General features: G+C 39.9%; 1 pseudogene; it reads right to left on the bottom strand.

Moving 5' to 3' along the window:
• Window positions 1–6850: 6850 nt before the first annotated feature.
• On the bottom strand, window positions 6851–7364 carry LOC141660646 (putative mitochondrial protein ymf1; annotated as a pseudogene).
• Window positions 7365–17549: the final 10185 nt, after the last annotated feature.

Here is a 17549-nt window from a genome sequence, read left to right as displayed (position 1 = left end):
GATGATACAAAGTCCTCCAGCCTTTCATACTTTTGGAGAACTTCCTGCTATCAAAGAAATGAAAGGTTGTCTGAAGTAAAAGAAGAAAAAGTATCTGATTGCTACTAAGAACCTGACATAATATTTTTTGAAAGCCTTGAATCCTTACTCTGTATGGAGCAGGGAGGCATGGGAGCGGGGCCTTACTATAAATATAATGAAGATTCCCGTGCGCGGCACACGAACTATGACTATCTGAAATTGACGGCAAAAGACAAAACAAAGAAGGAAACTCAATTATTCATCCATAAATTGCGAATTTGCCTTCGTTACAATAACGGTATTACATGCAAAAGCAGCCCTGACACGGATTAAAAGGTCTTGTGAGTCTAAGGCCTGTCGCTCAACATTAAGTAATCGGATCCAAATAAATCTTTATAAAGAGGTTTGAGCTCTTGTTTTGGTCCTCATACTTCAGAAAAATGGATTCTTCCAACTCCTCGTTACCTATTCCATCCTAAAGGCATTCGGAGATAGTCCGAGCTCAAAATAGGACCTCAGAGCCTCTCCTAACTTCTTTATTTTGCGAGTTACTCTGTAACCTGCACCTCTTTAAATTCTTGTCTTGGTGAGTCCTTTAGCAGCTTTTCCAATAATCTAATTATGGATGAAACCTATTCTTTAAAAGAAGGTTGTTATTCCAACAGGTGCCTATTAAAAGTTAAAAGCATGGGACTCTGGTACCATACTTGCAAAAACAACGTCCCTTGATGCCTATAGCTTCAACGAGCGTACCATTGAAGTCGCATCAACCCTCGCAATAACAATAACAACTCTCTTAAGACTGGGAATTTGCAATAACAATAATAGGCCCTTTAGTAAAAGCTTAATCCCAACTCTCTTATCTGGTGCAGATGCTGCCCTCGAGCTATTGCTAGATTGAATGTCAAATCGAGTTGCAGTTCTTCTTTCCTTTCAAACCTAGCTAGGGTTGATTTCGCTTTATAAATTCCGTCACTCTTATCTACGATAGCAGCAAACTCCACTTCTGAAACAAAATAAAAGATCATATCGGGAACAGCAAGTCAAGTCTGAAATGCCTCAGAAGCAAGTCTCGGCTTAGCTGCATTATCTTCCTACCGATATCATACTAGGCTCTATTATGACCTGAGGGTGACTGAACTACCTTAAGCCCCGAAGTAAATTATCCTTTCTTCCCTCTCGACAAGGAACTTAGCTAGAGGAATTCATTTTCTCGTACTTGAACTGCTGTAGATAAGAAGTAAAAGCCCTAGGGAAATAGGGAAAAGCGTAGCGCTTATCGTTTAACAGGTATGTAGCCTCTTTCGAGAGGCGAAGAATAGCTATCTTTTAGAAAGAAGAAGAGCAGCAAACCTTTTTAGTACTACCAGACTCGAGGCGAAGAGGGATTTACCATAAATAATAAATAGGAGGGTTAAAGCACTTGCCATTCGTTGGTTATTAGCGGCATCCCGAAAATGTCCGGGTCGAAATATGGCTTTCAAATTAAGTTCCGAATTAGTGGATGCTGCCAAAGGGAGTGGCAATGCCATACGCAAAAAGGAAGAGATTAGAGCTTTTGCACATCCAACTTAGATAGACCTGAGTGTCCACAGATGTTGACTGGTTCCTGGAGGCCTATGTTTGCTTTTCTTAGCAGCTGCTCTAAGTGAAATTCCTAAGCAAGATAGCTTTGTTGCTCTCCTTGTGGAGTATTCAGGTAGAGTGACTCCAGAGACCTAGCTCACCTTTCGACAGGAATTAGTGGCATACGAGTACCTTTCTAGTAAGCAAAACATGCTGAGAGAACACTGAGATGAAGAACCTAGCTAGGAATTTAATTCCCGAAAAAGTGAACTTCAAATTGGATACTCAGAAAAGGCACGACCTCTTGCCCTGCATGAGTAAGAAAGAGGTGCCTAAGATAATAAAAGTGGATGCGTTGAGGTTGGGAATGCAAGTGAGAGTCCTGTCCTACGCTAAGGTCTTTCAATAGATAAGCTTCTATCGTACGTATACCGTATATAGGTATACTCACTTGCAATATTTCATTCGCGGATATAAGCTAACGCTTTGGGCTAACGCTTGTCTCCCCGCATTCACTAGCCAGATCGTTCGTATACCGTATATAGGTCTACTCACTTGCTAGCACCACCATTAGATAACTAATTCACTTTATTCCAAAACTTCTCTTCCATTTCCTGGCCAAGAATCTCTAGAAAGAGCTAAGCTAAGCTCAAATCAAATTCTATTTGGGCATTTTAGCTGCCTTTAACAGGTGTTAAACACGGGCGCTGAAAGCCAGACATTAACCTACCTTTTTGAGAAAGATCAAAGGGACGCCTCGCAAAGACTACTCCGAGCAGGTTTCGTGCTCAAGACGAGACTCCTCATCTAAGTCAATAGATGGGGCAGATGGTTTCTCTCTTCACGAGCCGTCCGGCTCTCTATACTTACCCACCCTTTCCGACCCCCGAGTCGGCTACTGCTTTCTCAAATCATTCCCTTTTCTCTCATCTTTCTAGAGATTTCTTTGCCAGCCAAGAAATTATATTCAATAGTAGCGGCATTCTTTTCTTGACTATTTGCATCTTTCTTTAAGAGCTTTATTCGTTCCTATTGCACGGACGAAGCTGTTAGTACGGTTAAGACATGCAAACTCCGTTTCAGTCCAATTTATCTAGGACTGATCCTGCTGTGTCCATGGCACATTTGGATCTCTCCTGTTGATTATGTAGGATCTGATGGGCCGCTCTTAAAAATGTGAACGTAACCCTCATTATTTAATCTCCGGCTATTGATATTGAGCCAAATGGGACAGAAGGTAATCTTATATATAATCTGCTCTGACTGTTCTCATAACCGGCGCTAGTGAAAGCAAATGACATAGTTAAAGAAAAAGAGAATGCCCTGAGAGAAGAAAGGAAGTCAGGGAATGAGCAGGTGTTATAGCCAGAACAAGTTGTTACAGAATAGGTTGCATCTAGCATACAACTAGTGGAGCCATAAGTTGTATATATTCTATTAAATGGTTGAATCCGTTGTTCAATATTTTTGAACTTTGAAATCATACGCTGTCTCCATATCCGTTGTTCAAATAGCAGTTGCTTGGCTCTTTACCGGTGGAAGCTTTGAAGGAATTGACTCCTTAGACGGTTGTATAAAAATAAAGAACTGCTTTTTGCCTACCCGCTGTGATTGAATCACTAACCGCAGTTGTGCTAGAATCAGATAGATCTGTGTGGAAGGTTTTCATTTGACATTAGAGCCGCTATTGAAGGAATTACCGGGGAACTACAATTTTTTTTATGTAAAGATGATATTCATTTTTAAAAGAATCCCAGATACATGGCTTATATACCCGGCCCAACATTCTTGGAAAATAATCGAATCGACGGCTGGTTCTATTTACCTATATCTTCTGCTTTTAAAATAAAGACTAAGACAGGAGTTTTGTGGAAAATAAAAAAGCCTTGAATCGATGACTTAAGCCTCTTTTTTAGCTTAGCTTAGGGCATTTAAAGAGCCTGACTCTTTAGTGAAAAAAGGGCCCATTCAATTCAATTCATGAATTAGCCCACTGTGACATTTAAAAAGAAAGATATAGAATTATTTAAGAATATAGTATATCATTCTTGTTTCTGTTACAACACGGCAAAAGTAAATAGTTCGAATGAAGGGAAAAAAGAAACATTTTTAGGCTTTACACCTGGTATTGTAGTTCAATCGGTCAGAGCACCACCCTGTCAAGGCAAAAGCTGTGAGTTCGAGCCCCGTCAGTCCCGATAGATTTAATAAATACATCAATTCATCTCTCCATTTTCGGTGAAAAGGGGGACAGGGAGCATAATTTCATTCCTAACGGGGGATCTTTCTTTTATTCCCCGTGCTAAGAATCTCTTTTTGTGCGGTTGCGGGCCTTCATGCCTTTGGAATCGTCAGGTGCTGGCATCTTCTGTGTGACGAACATGGCATCTATCACCAAATGAGTCCTTCTCCTACCCTATAGTTTAACAACATAAAATTAGAGCTAACGCCTAGCGGGCTTCTCTGGCTCTCTCTTTGTCTGCTTCTTAATTGACTCTTATGAGCTAGTTTCCAGTCGATAGTGAAGACCATACTAATGCGTATGCGGGATTACCGGAATAGCAACTACCGCGGGTAGCATGTCTATCATAGTCCTAATCTTTTTTATCCTTGTTCAGAAGAAAGGGAACGCTAGCTAGATGCTTAACCACACAGGTAGCGTGTCCACGCTTACAGCTTCCAATCGCTAGCTTTCTTTTTTCAGCAAAGAAAGAGTAGGAATAGCTCGGTCTTAGGTACCATACGAAGAAAGGTCTTCCGTTCATTGAAGAAAAGAGAAAACGAAGAAAAAAGCAACAACAAGCTCTAACTCGGGAATAAAATAACAACTGGAATGCTTCATCTCGTAAGCAGACTTTGATTGACTGAATGCTTTTTCTCTACTACTTCATTACTTTTATATCTAGCTCTACAATTAGGCACCTTCATTAGAAATAAGTAGTTTACAAGGAGGAGTTCGATCCATTAGGTTCTTCGATTTGTTCAGAAAAAAGAAAGGAGAGACAAGAAAACATCTTTGATTACGATTAAAAGAGAAACAAACCACATTTTTTTGTACTATCGCAGTCTCTACCAAAATTGTTTCGGCGCCGGATTTTCAGGACAACCCTGAAGACCTTTTTTAAGTCCGTTATAGAAAAAAACAATGAATTTGCAGCGATATCTCATTTCTTGGAAGCTACTAGAAAAGGGGAGCGGGAAAGCTGCAGTAATTCTTTGGAAAAGCCCTCTCTTTTTTCTTTTTCTACGATCTTCCTTTAATCTTTTGTTTTGTTTCTTCATATACATCCCCACCAATAGATAGAGACAAATGGGAATAACTGAACCACGTCTACAAAATGCCAGTACCATGCAGCTGCTTCAAAGCCAACACGATGCTCCTTGGTCAGATGACCAAGATATTGGCGAATACCACATACGATCAAGAAAAGAGTACCTATAATCACATGAAACCCATGAAAGCCTGTTGCTAAGAAAAAGGTAGAACCATAAATACTATCCGAAAAAGTGGAGGATGCTTGATAATATTCCATTCCTTGAAAGCCCCTGAATACTAGAGCCAGTGAAATGGTAGCTGCTAAAGCTTAAACAGCTCGCTTTTCCTTCCCCGCGAGTATAGCATGATGAGCCCAAGTTACGGCAGTTCCGAATGAAGGGAGAATAAGGGTATTAATAAAAGGGATTTCCCAAGAATTTAAAACCTCCAATCCCTTTTGGGGTCTAAATACCTCCGATATCTACCGTAGGTGCCAAAAAGGAATGAGAAGAAGCCCAAAACAAAAAAAAAGGAACATAACCTCCGATACGATAAACAGAATAAAACCATATCGAGGTCCTAATTGTACGACTTTGGTATGATGTCCTTCCAACATGGATTCACATATAACATCGCGCCACCATACGAACATAGTATATAGGAGAAATATGAGGCCCAAACTGAGATGGGTTGCACCACCTTGAAATAGGTGCATGTACATCACACCTCCTACGGTGGTTTCCAAAGCTCCGAGTGAAACCGAAATAGGCCATGGACTTGGATCTACCAAATATTAAGAATGCCTCTGAGATTCAATCATAAACTGCTTTGCCTCGGTTATATGTAAACCCCCCTTCACCCCCACCCCTTAAAGTGCTAAAGAAGGGCTCTTTGGGGCATAATTTTCTTTCTATCTGACAGGACAAACAAATAGGAAGGGATGGTTATTTCATTGTATTGATAGAAGTCTAACTAGGAAAAGATCTATCTATTACTTTGTGAGAAGAGAATCGTTGGTTTGACCGACGGACTATGCGGGAAATAAGAGATCTAGGCAAGTAGAACTGGGCGGGCGAATTGTTGTTTTAAGCGCCGTGCCTTTACGGCTCTTTTTCGGGCACCTCCGTTTTAGTTTTCTTCAAAGGCGGTACCTCTGAAGGGGAAATTTTGATGTAGTTTGTACCTACGTCTACGGAGGGCAGTCTGTTCCCCTACTCGATTTTCTTTAAAATGTATTCAAAGCTCCGCTTATCGAGAATTTCTCTCGCTACTATATTATTACGCAAAAGTATATAGCAAATATACACAACCTAGAAAAGTAAGACTATAATAACTACAAGTAAGACTGCTATAACAAATTGAAGGGATTGGACAAGACTGAGAAGTTCCCCCTTCTACAGTTCCTGAAAATGTCTTGTCATCTTGTTTATTCAAAAAAATTCAAAACTTCTTCTTGCTCTAAAAATGCATAAAGACTTGTCGGAAATCGCCAGCCGGTTGGGCCAAAAAAGGCATGGGACTTGTTGGGCATTAAGGGCGATCCATCGGCCCCTTTCGACAGACTTCTTTGTCTATCTCTTCTCTATATGATATTTGTTCTAGACTAGATGGGACCAGATCTATCACTCAAAAGCAACACAACCCTAAATGCGATCTCCTATGCCTGGCAATGATACCATTAGTGGTAAGGTGTGAGCATATGGTAAATACCCAAACTTGTGCTTGACTAAGCCTCGTCCGCATGGAAGATAACTTGTTCTCCCATAGGAAGGCACTTGGGTTTCGACCAAGTCATCTCTCGCGGTAACAGTGATGAGATGTTGAGCGAATGACGTTAGGTGATTGTCACCATATAGAGATAGAGATGTTGGTAATACCTCTAAGAGAGTCTTGCCCCCCGTATTACTACATAGGGCAGCCACGAGCATGCTATGGAACAAACCAAGATGTATGTTGTCCGACCTGACCTCGGACTCCGACCTATTTTACTTTACTCTCTGGCCGCAGTTATTTAGGTGGTATCCCGAGATTTAAAAGATTTAATTCCTCCCGGGAACACACGAAACAAACATATGAACTAGGTAAATAGAAATTGAAAAGAGATGTTTCCAATTCATCAAAATGAGAAGCTTTCTACATCTATATGATCTACTAAAGTGAAAGTAGATCGGTATTGCCTATATAATAAAAGCAGATCTTGGTCCATGGAGTCCCAAGAAGGTAAGAACTCCAACCTGTCCGATACTTCTTCGGCCAAATACGATATATAAGTGGGACCTGCACTATGAGCAAGCTGTGCGAAAAACCGCTTCTTTTTTTCGGTTCCGAAATAACTTGGGAGAAATAGGGTTCTACCGGGAAACCATGGATTTTTGAGTTTTCACCATTGGTTACTGGTTGAGCCGCTGGAATGGAATGAGATAAGAATCTCTGGAGATCTTTCCTCTCCACTTACTCGTAACAGGCTTCCTCTCTGCCAGAAGAATTGTGTGAAATAAGTAAATTTATCCAGTTGAGGCATCTTTCTTTCGAACAAAGTATTCCCTACAGACAGAAAGAGAGTCCTTCCTGTACGAGTAGTGAAGAAGTCTAGAGAACTTTTATTGGTTTTTGACCAATAAAAAGCATGGGAGAAGGATGTACAAATGTTGGGTTTTCCAACGAACCTAAGCACCCTTTTTTTTTATCATTCGGAAGAGCTCTTTTTATGGTCTCACTTTACCACCATCTGAAATGCGCGATACTTCGATTGGTGGAAGCCAGTCTATGAAGATTCCCCATTTTCTTACGTGCAATTCCCCTCTTTTGGTAAGCATCCAGTATCTCATCAAATGAACATTGCTCTGAGCTTATCATGTAGCTTATACGTCGTTTGAAAGCTGCTTCAAGGGTCCAACGAATAGATAAGGTTTGTTGACGATCCCTGGCTACAATCCTCGGGACATCATAAATAGTACCTGTGCTTCCTACTCTTTCCACTTCGCATATGGGCTTTATATTATCTAGGGCGTCAACCATAAGTTTGATTGCATCGCGTTCAGTTCAAGCTGGGCGATGAAAAGTTTGATAAACAATAACACGAACTCTCATTTTTTTACCTTCTTTCATGCGAAAGTTGACCAACTTCTTGATCAATTATTTTTGCTCACCATCCAAGTCCCCCATATAGCTTATAATTTCCCAATGTTTCACCATGGACTTTACCCACCATGGACTGGGGGAAAGAAGAGCGGTTTAGTGGGCTTCTTTCACCAGTTTTCTTTGAGCATTTGGAATTCAATAAATAAGTTCGGGCCCCCTCTCTGATAAGGAAGGACAACTAAATGCAAAGAAAAATATAAATAAAAAAGGAGTACAAATCACATAGTGGAGGTTCAGATTCATCATTCTAAATGGAAGATGAAACAACTTAACCCTTAAACAAGAGTTTTCCCTCGAATAAGTGGAATACATTGGAAATACATACACCGTCGCCTGTAACAGGATTGCTAGTTGGCCCACTTTTAGCGTAGGACTTCTAGTGTTGGGAAAGTCATCCTTGGCATAAGCTATACTTCGACTAGCTTGAACAACGAAGCTTGGCATTAGGAAGAAAGAAAGAAGAAAGAATAGGTTGTGATGCCGAAAGAGGCATTTTTACATTTGATTGAGAGATGTGAATCATGGCCCTATAGCAATACAAACTATACTGACCACACTAGGGCAGAGAGATATAAAATGGTTTAGCATTTGTTAACATAGAGAGAGAATCATAACTAGAAGTCTTTTCCCAGGAACGATCAAAAGGATGAAATCCAAGCAAGCAATTGGTTGGAAAGTGTTGGTTCGATCCCAACTCGTGACTGTGCTACAAAGCATTAATGAGAACAGATAATACCTTCTTGTGAGCGGGGAAAGCTATAACATAGAGCTCATACCAGATAGACCCTTCCTTCCAAGATCAGTCGGATGACACTTCAAAGGTACTTGCTTCCCTTTTTCTTTTTACCTTGAAGGTTTCCAAGATGATAGCCAATATTTCTAATAGCGGCGACAGCTACTATGCGAGTTTCGTACTGTGAGTCCAACTGTGGCTACATCGAAGAGTTTGGAAAGAATTCGGGAATAGAAAGACTCCTGATTCTTCTGAATAAGCAATTTTACCTCATAAGCCCTGAAGCCCCGGGGGAAAAGAAGAAGGAGACCCCCTTCTTCGGTGTGCATCGGGGTGATCATTAGACCCGGGATCATTAGTCTTTGACATTAAAAGGGTGCTGGTTCTGACAAGGCTCCCCCCCTAAAAGTAGCACCGAAATGATTCTGCTTGAAAACCTCTTTTATAAAATGGAACTTTCATCGAGAAGATATCTGGTTGATAAGACAAGACAGACTGCCAGGCCTCCTTCTGGGGCCCCGTTTTACCATAATAATCTTCTTCTTTTTATGAAGAATATTACAAAAAACCAAAGAAAATGACCTTAGAATTGAATGTATTAAGCCATCCATATTGTACTTTACTATTTGTCAGGCTAACGCTTACCTTCCCGCTCTCAGCCAAAGCCGCCTCCCTTTACAATAGCGAGACTCCTCCAGTTGTTCTCTAAAAGGGGACAACAAATGAAGCAAGACAAATCTACGTTACGGTTGGAAGAGAAGGGGAACTGGCCACGGAATGGGCGGGGAAAACCTATCATGTGGAATATGAATTCATCCCCTCGATTTGCTGCACATACGGTCGAAAGTCTGATAGCTTCGGCTAGTAGTTTAAATGCGATGTTTTAACTTTTAGTTCCTCTTTAACCAAAATCGGGAGAAAAAAAAGCCTAGCGCGCAGAAAACAGAGAAGAAGCAAGGGCCAAGCAATCCACCGATTCGGCTATCAATCATTTACTTGCCTTGGCTGCGTTAGGATATGACTAGTGGGCCAAAGTAGAGCTTCAAGTATGGCTATCAATTTCACCTATATTTTTTTGCGGTGGACCTTGAACGAGTCCCAGCGCCCCCCACTAATCCATTAAGGATATGTTCATCTTTCTACCTTAAACTGTGCCCACCCACTAGCGTACAACATTTTGTTGCTTGATCGGTCAATTCTGTCATACCTACACAAAACAACCATCCTGTAAGGTGCCATTGTCGGCGGTCTTTGTACGGTCCAGCTTGCTGTTTTCCCTTCTTTTGTTTAAACCATGCGGGGGAATCATTCTTTCAGAACCTCTCTCGGAAGAATGAATTAGGACGGTCTGATGTTTTGGACTCCGGAGAAGATTCTGGACAGAGGCTAGGGCTACTTCCTTCAAGATACGAAACGAGCAGCCGGAAACGGCTGTCCCTATTGTATTTATAAGGAGAGTGGGCTAAGAATCTGACCTTTACTTAGGGAGGGGCAGCGGTACCACGCCCTTCCGTGCTCGTAGGTGAACTCCCCTATGCATCCCGACTAAGGTCTCACAAATGTGCGCTTCCCTTATGCATCCAGCCGCTTCACCAATGTGAATATGTTATACAGAAGGGTGGGTTGGTTATATAATCTTATGCGCGTTCCTTTTCGAACCTTTTGGTATGTATTTCCCCCTAACTATGGATCAGATCCACCAGACGGTAAACTAAATTCCGCACTGCTGCTGAGTCGTCGGACTTATCCACCAATGGGTTCGTGGAATTTCTGTGGATTATATTGGGGGAAATCTACTAAAGCTAGGCAGGACTCTTTTCCCCCTGCTAAGGGAGAGCAAGGAAAAAAGGATTGTTTTTGAACCAGCGCCCCCTTTTGGATATGCAGGTACTAAGAGTCCTCTCACTACCAACCAACAAACATCATCTAGTTGGGTCTTGCCGGTATCAACAATGAAAAAAATGGAAACAACAACTCACTATGGCTCTTGGGCCCAGACAACATCCTAGGCGTAGCGCCTTTTCCTTTTTGAATAACCCAGCCGCATACTTATACTAATGTAGGGCTAAGTAGCGCCTTTTCCTTTTTGAATAACCCGTTCTCGTTATCTTTCCTAAGTAAAGCAGGTGAACCTATAGAACCTTTGTAGTGTTGACAAAGAAGAACAACCGGTTAAAAGATAGCGAATCTTTGTATTTATATATTTATATTCTATTATTATTATATAGGCCAGCTTGACAAGCTACCCTTCATCTTGATCTGAGGTGTGAAGAGAAAGATCTTTTTTTATGACTTCCACTTATCGATCCCGGCCCAGAAAAGTGCCCGACCAGAGCCCTATTGATGAATGAAAGAAAGGGTTTATGAGCCCTATCCCTGTAAGCCCACACATGTGTAGAGTAGATCGTTCAACACCTGTGGCACAAACCCATTTTTGACCTATTGGTCCTAGTATCATAGGCGACCGAACGGCCGCCCCCTAATTACTAGACCGACCTGCTATAATAATTCCATAAACACCTAGCGAAGATATGGCAAACAAATATAGTAGCCCTATGTTCGGATCTGACAATACCATACCATAATCAAAAGGTACAACGGCCCGAGCGACCAGATTTAACATAAATGTAGCCACTGGAGCCATTCTAAAAAGGGAGAAATTAGCACAACTTTATGAAATAGGTTCTTTTAGAATCAATTTCAAACCATCTGCTAGAGGTTGTAATAATCCAAATGATCCTACTAAATCAGGACCCTTTCGATGTTGCTCAAAAGCCATTACTTTACGTTCAGCTAGCACTAAAAAGGCGGCTCCTAGTAGAATTGGTAGAATTATTCCATGTATTTCAGCTGGAACAGTTATGTACATTTTATATTTTCTATTCACTCATGATCTGGCCTGGTCGACCCAATCATGATATTGAAGGATGGGACCTTTTCTCGAAAAACTCTGGATCCTGAGAAGAGTTGAAGATGGTGCAACATCGAATCCTGTTACGTTACTTCGAATTGAATCTTAGCCCGCCCCCCTTCTCATATATCTTTCCCCCCAGCCTTCTCCTGGTTTGCTTCCATGTCGCAACCTTATTGATTAATAGGACCGCCACATTCTGCGCAGAATTGGCCATACGCTTGTGGGGGTTGGGAGTTAGCTTTTTTATTTCTTTGAGGATTAGAATCCTCTTTCGCGGGGAGGCATTCCTTAGGCCCAGCTTGTTCGCTGTCTGCCTCACAAAGCGGATCGACGCCCTTGACTGAAAAGCTCCCAATTGAGTCAGTAGCTGGCTTAGTAGTTGATAGACTAAATAAGCACAGTAGCTGTTTAGAGCCGAATGAGGGATTCTATAGCCTACGCACTTGCCTTTAGGAGATCGAAGTTGGATGAATTTCCCGCGGTTTCTTCCGTCGGCGTCATCGAATCACGTTAGCAATCTAGAAGAACTGGAAACTCGAACCGGTCAAAGGAATTGATCCGTTTAGTTCTGTTCTTCTCCTAGTTTGATAGCACACCCATATAAGGGGATCTTTCCAACGCTAAGCATGCTGCATCTCCAGCCCGAGTGAAGAATATCTTGTCCAAGCCCTTCCAACTTGCACCCTTCTTCTGCCATTGGGAATTGAACTCCATTGGGAATTAAACCTTTCTTGGTTTAAGGTATTCTTAGATCCAGAGCCGTATTGACTATGATAAAATATTTGCTCCAGTTGCTAGATTGGAAGCCATAAAAATCTTTTTATCTTATGCTGCTCATAAGAAGTTTAAAGTCTTTCAAATGGATGTGAAAAGTGTTTTTCTCAACGGAGAATTGGAAGAAGAGGTATATGTTGAACAACCTCCAGTCTTTGTAGATCCAAAATTTCCAAATCTTGTATGCAGGCTTGACAAAGTACTTTTTGGCCTTAAGCAAGCTCCAAGAGCATGGTATGAGACTTTGACTCAATTCCTTCTGAAAAGTGGATTTACCAGAGGCACAATTGATAAAACTTTGTTCTACCTGAAACATGGAAATGACTTACTTTTGGTACAGATATATGTTGATGATATCATCTTTCGCTCTACAAATACAAAGCTTTGTGAAATATTTTCTAAGATAATGCAGTCAAGATATCAAATGAGTATGATGGGAGAACTTAGCTATTTTATGGGACTTCAAGTCAAGCAAACTAAAGAAGGCACTTTTATAAATCAATCCAAGTACACCAGAAATTTACTCAAGAAATTTGGAATGCAAGAAAGTTCAACTGCATCAACTCCCATGGCCACTGCCACTAAGTTAGATAGAGATACTGGAGCATCACTAGATATTACTAACTACAGAGGTATGATTGGTTCTTTACTCTATTTAACTGCAAGTAGACCTGATATCATGTATGCTACTTGTCTTTGTGCAAGATTTCAGGCTGATCCAAGAGAACCTCATCTAATAGATGTTAAAAGATTTTTCAAGTACCTCAAGGGTACAGCTGATTTAGGATTGTGGTATCCTAAGGAATCAGATTTTAAGCTAATTGGTTACTTAGATGCAGATTTTACAGGATGCAAAATAGACAGGAAATGCACTAGTGGAAGCTGCCAATTTCTTGGAGGCAGATTGGTTTCTTGGTTTAGCAAGAAACATAAATCAATTTCCACATCAACTGCAGAAGCAGAATATATTGTTGTAGGAAGTTGTTGTGCACAAATTTTTTGGATGAAGAATCAGTTACTCGACTATGGGTTAGAATTTTCTAAAATACCCATTCACTGTGATAATCGAAGTGTTATTTCTATGATAGGTAATCCAGTTCAACACTCAATGACAAAGCATATCAGCATTATGTACCATTTCATAAGGGAACATATGATGGAAGGTACAGTGGAATTGCATTTTGTCCCAACAGATCAACAACTAGCAGATATCTCCACAAAACCACTATGTGAAGCTACTTTTATAAGACTGGTAAATGAACTTGATATGGTTTCAGGCTATTTCTCAAAATCTGTTTAGATTTTGTTCTCATGCATTAGACTGTATGATCAGTGTTTACAGATTGTCTTATCTCCATGTAATCTATGCTTAAATTATATTATATTAAATACTGATTGTTATCTGATGTGATTCCGTATACTCTAATAGTGTTTTGAATGTTTTGTGACTATTCAATCCAATGAGGATTATCTTGTTAGATGCTGACTTAGTAGTCTTAAAAAACTATGTATCCCATGTTTGAATTAGTTGTTTATGTGGAAATCAATAACACAAGTAAATTCTAATTTTGACCTTAGTCAAATTTTCTTTGTGAATCTTATTACTAAATCACAAACTAGATTATTGCTTCTTATCTGTCAAATTCTGATGTTAATAAATCTTAAGGATGAACTACATGCTTGATAAGCCTCACTTATCTGAAGAAAACAAAAGAAAAGAAAAATTGAAATCAGGTACTCCTTTGAGATCTAGAGTAATTTATGTGAGAGGGAAGATCCAAGTGCATTGCTGGTATTAAGTTATATGTATTAGAAAAGCAAATTGATTTTTCTTGGTGACTTTTTACATTCTCTGATTATTGAAGAAGCCACTGTCTAAAGAATTTCAAAAGATGCCTAAAATGAGTACAAACAATTGAGGTGGATTCTTGCATAACTTTATTCTATAGTAGACTTCATAATTTAAGACAAATTTTAAGCATTTTTCTTAGTTATGGCATATTTCTATGATATACTGAAGTTTATCAGACTTTAATCTTTATCTGATCATTTGCACATGCACACACTATAACTCCATATTATTGATGAAAATTACTGTGGTGATTAAGTTGTTTCTGACAAACAGTTAAGTATCATTTGCATATATTCTGAGGACAAGTTCTGATGAAAGTTCTGATGATTTAACTCTGAAGAAACCAATCAGTATTTGTGTGAAGAATCACAGAAACAGTCATTTACCTTTTGAGTACAAAAGCCATGTTCTGATGACCATTAAATTCTGATAATAGTCAAGTTCTGATGCAAATCCTGACAGAAGCTCTGATGCTTATGTGGCATTATTTAATTACTTGACTTATTTTTGGTATTTACTGTAACGGTCATTTTTATCAGAAAATGATTAAGTGAGATAACAACAGTGATAATCATTTGGTTTATGGGTTGGGTGTTTGTTTTGAAAAACAGCATGTGAGCAATAATTACGGCACATTTCCCGTGCCCACTAACCACTGTTTTGACTACTTACTGAGTGACAGGTGTCAAATGTATGTTTTACTTCCAAAAAGAGCCGTTGAGTGTTAAGAGTATATATATTAGAGTTAAAAGATTTTACAATCTTTTACCTACTCTTAATTTATCTCTTATTTCTTTTACTCTCTCTCTCTCTCTCTCTCTCTCTCTCTCTCTCTCTCTCTCTTTTCCTCTCTATTTTTTGATGGACTCTCTTACAGGCATTTTATCAAACACCTTTCATACACACAACTTTTCACTTAATTTCTTACATAAATGGCGCACAAGGACATCATCTTTAATGGAGCCAAGTTCGTCCCTAATAACTACATGGCTATTCTCAGCAAGGATGATGCTCCATCAGATCTTCATTTTATTCAAGATTTTCTTACTCGCAGTGAGATTGGGTATGCTTTGACCCAACTACAATTACTCTCAGAAATACATATACTGGAGTTTTGGAGGACTGGTGTTTATGATGATGGTGGTGAAGCTGGGTCCCCAAGTATTATTTTCACTACAGGGAAAGATGAGCATCTGGTTATTTTTTCTACTTTTCGACAAGCTCTACATCTGCCAGAAAATTGCACTTTCAATGCTCAGATTGAGGAGCCACTTCTACAAAGTATGATGGAAATCTTGGCTATGAGAAAGGTCTGTCCAAGCTGGGACAACTAAATAGGCCATACATTAGAAGGAAGTGGAGTTTTTTCTTTGACTGCATCACCAGAGCTTTTGCCAAAAAATGCTCCAACTTTGATGCAATTCCCATTCTGAGTAAGCAAATAGGGTATGCACTTCTAAATCAAACTCACTTTGATTATGCTACTGCTATTCTCGGTTTTATGGGGGATAGGATGAATGAGGACCAAAATACTGTTTACTTTGCTATATTTTGTCAACTCATTTATAGTTTTTGTTGTTCTGATAAGCCCCAAAACTTTAGTGAGTCAATTCAACCTTTTAAACTTGCTAAAAGGGCTTTCAGAGACTTGTTATCTACTGATAATAAGAAAAACTTACTAAGACCCCTTCAAATTCCTGAATCTGTAAAACAGTTCTTAGTAAACTCTGACCCCAACACATACACACCCAAATTTCCTGAAGTTGCACCCTCTCAACCTCCACCAACACAACCTTCCAACTCTCAACCACAACCTACCATCAGAACCTATTTCCAACCAGCACAATCTTCTCAACCACAACCATCAGCACCTACTACGAAACCAATCTCTGGTACTTCCCAAAAGGTGCCGGTTGTAAAATCTGCTATAACATCTAGACCCAAACCTTCAAGAGTAAAATATGTTCCTCATTCTCCACCAAGGAGAAAGAGAAGGCTGATTCTGAGAGATGAATCAGATGAAGATGAGCAGGCACAGGTTCCCGCATCAGAACCTGTAGAAATAGAAGCTGAAAAAGAAATTTTTAGAAGGTGGTAGCAGCTGAAGAGGTAACTCCTCAGAAGGAGAATGCAGCTAAGGGTTTTCGTATTTTAAAAAGGAAAAGAACTTCAAGTTTTGATGCTGCTCAAGCAACTCCTCCACCAACCAGAAGATCAAAGAAGAAGAGAGCAGGTGTGAAAATTACACAAGCTCAATATGAAGAAGCTGAGGAAGGGGATCATGAATCTCTGACTTCATCAGAACCAATAGTGATTAAAGCTTTTCCACCTCCACCTCAAGCTGAAGACAGTGTTCAAGACACAGTGAACACACCTTTTGTCTCTCCAATCAAAGAAACCGTTACAGTTGAAGATTCGAATTAAGTCCTGAAATTGATATTCACAGGCTGAACATACCAACTATCGTGTATCTGGAAGCACCAGCAAAGGAGACAACTGCACCTATTTCTCCACTAAATGCTAAAGTTCATACCACACCAATTCGGGACGTGGAAACAGATAAACTTGTACCAGAATCACTTCAGTGACACACACTTTATTATTGTCAGAAGATGATGATATTATCTCAAGTTCTGGAGACAGTGCTCCAGTAAATGTTCCAAATCTTGGAAAGGATGCACTGCTTAAAAAGTTTGTTGAAGAAGATGCTCCTGTTCCTTGGGAAGAAACTCACAGAGGAGTTGAATGGACCAAGAAGTGGAATAAATCTGACTCCCAGCTCAAAAGTTCTGTCATATCATATTGTAAAAGCTGAGGAGTTGTTGACAAATACTGACTTCAAATCTCAACTTAAAGTCATAGCTCTCAGTACTAAAAGTCTTCAAGGTCTACACTCACAGACTCATGAAAAGGTTGATAAACTTCTGGAAAAAGCTGATATGCTAGACATGGAGATCAAACTAGACAAGAAGGGGTTTATGAGACCTATTCAAGAGAAAGTTGAAGCTATTGAGCAATCTCAAGAAATGCAGCAGGCCCAACTAGATGAGGTCCTATAAAATCAAGCTGCTCAACAGACTCAACTGAATGAAATTCAATCTTCAGTGCAACTTCTTCTCTCTTTACTCCTATCAGATGATGCCAAAAAGGGGGAGAAGGTAGTTAAGTCCAAATGCTCTACTATTCTAACACTGAAGAAGAAGGATGATAAAGAAGATGACCAGGGAAACCCTAGCAAGGGAAAAGGTCAAGGGCAAGGGCAAAACAACAAAGTTTCTCCATATAAACTAAT

Source organism: Apium graveolens, chromosome 5, assembly GCF_009905375.1.
Source record: "Apium graveolens cultivar Ventura chromosome 5, ASM990537v1, whole genome shotgun sequence".
Classification (NCBI taxonomy): domain Eukaryota; kingdom Viridiplantae; phylum Streptophyta; class Magnoliopsida; order Apiales; family Apiaceae; genus Apium; species Apium graveolens.
The sequence above is the reverse complement of the archived record's forward strand: the minus strand, read 5'-3'. Positions and strand labels throughout refer to the sequence as shown.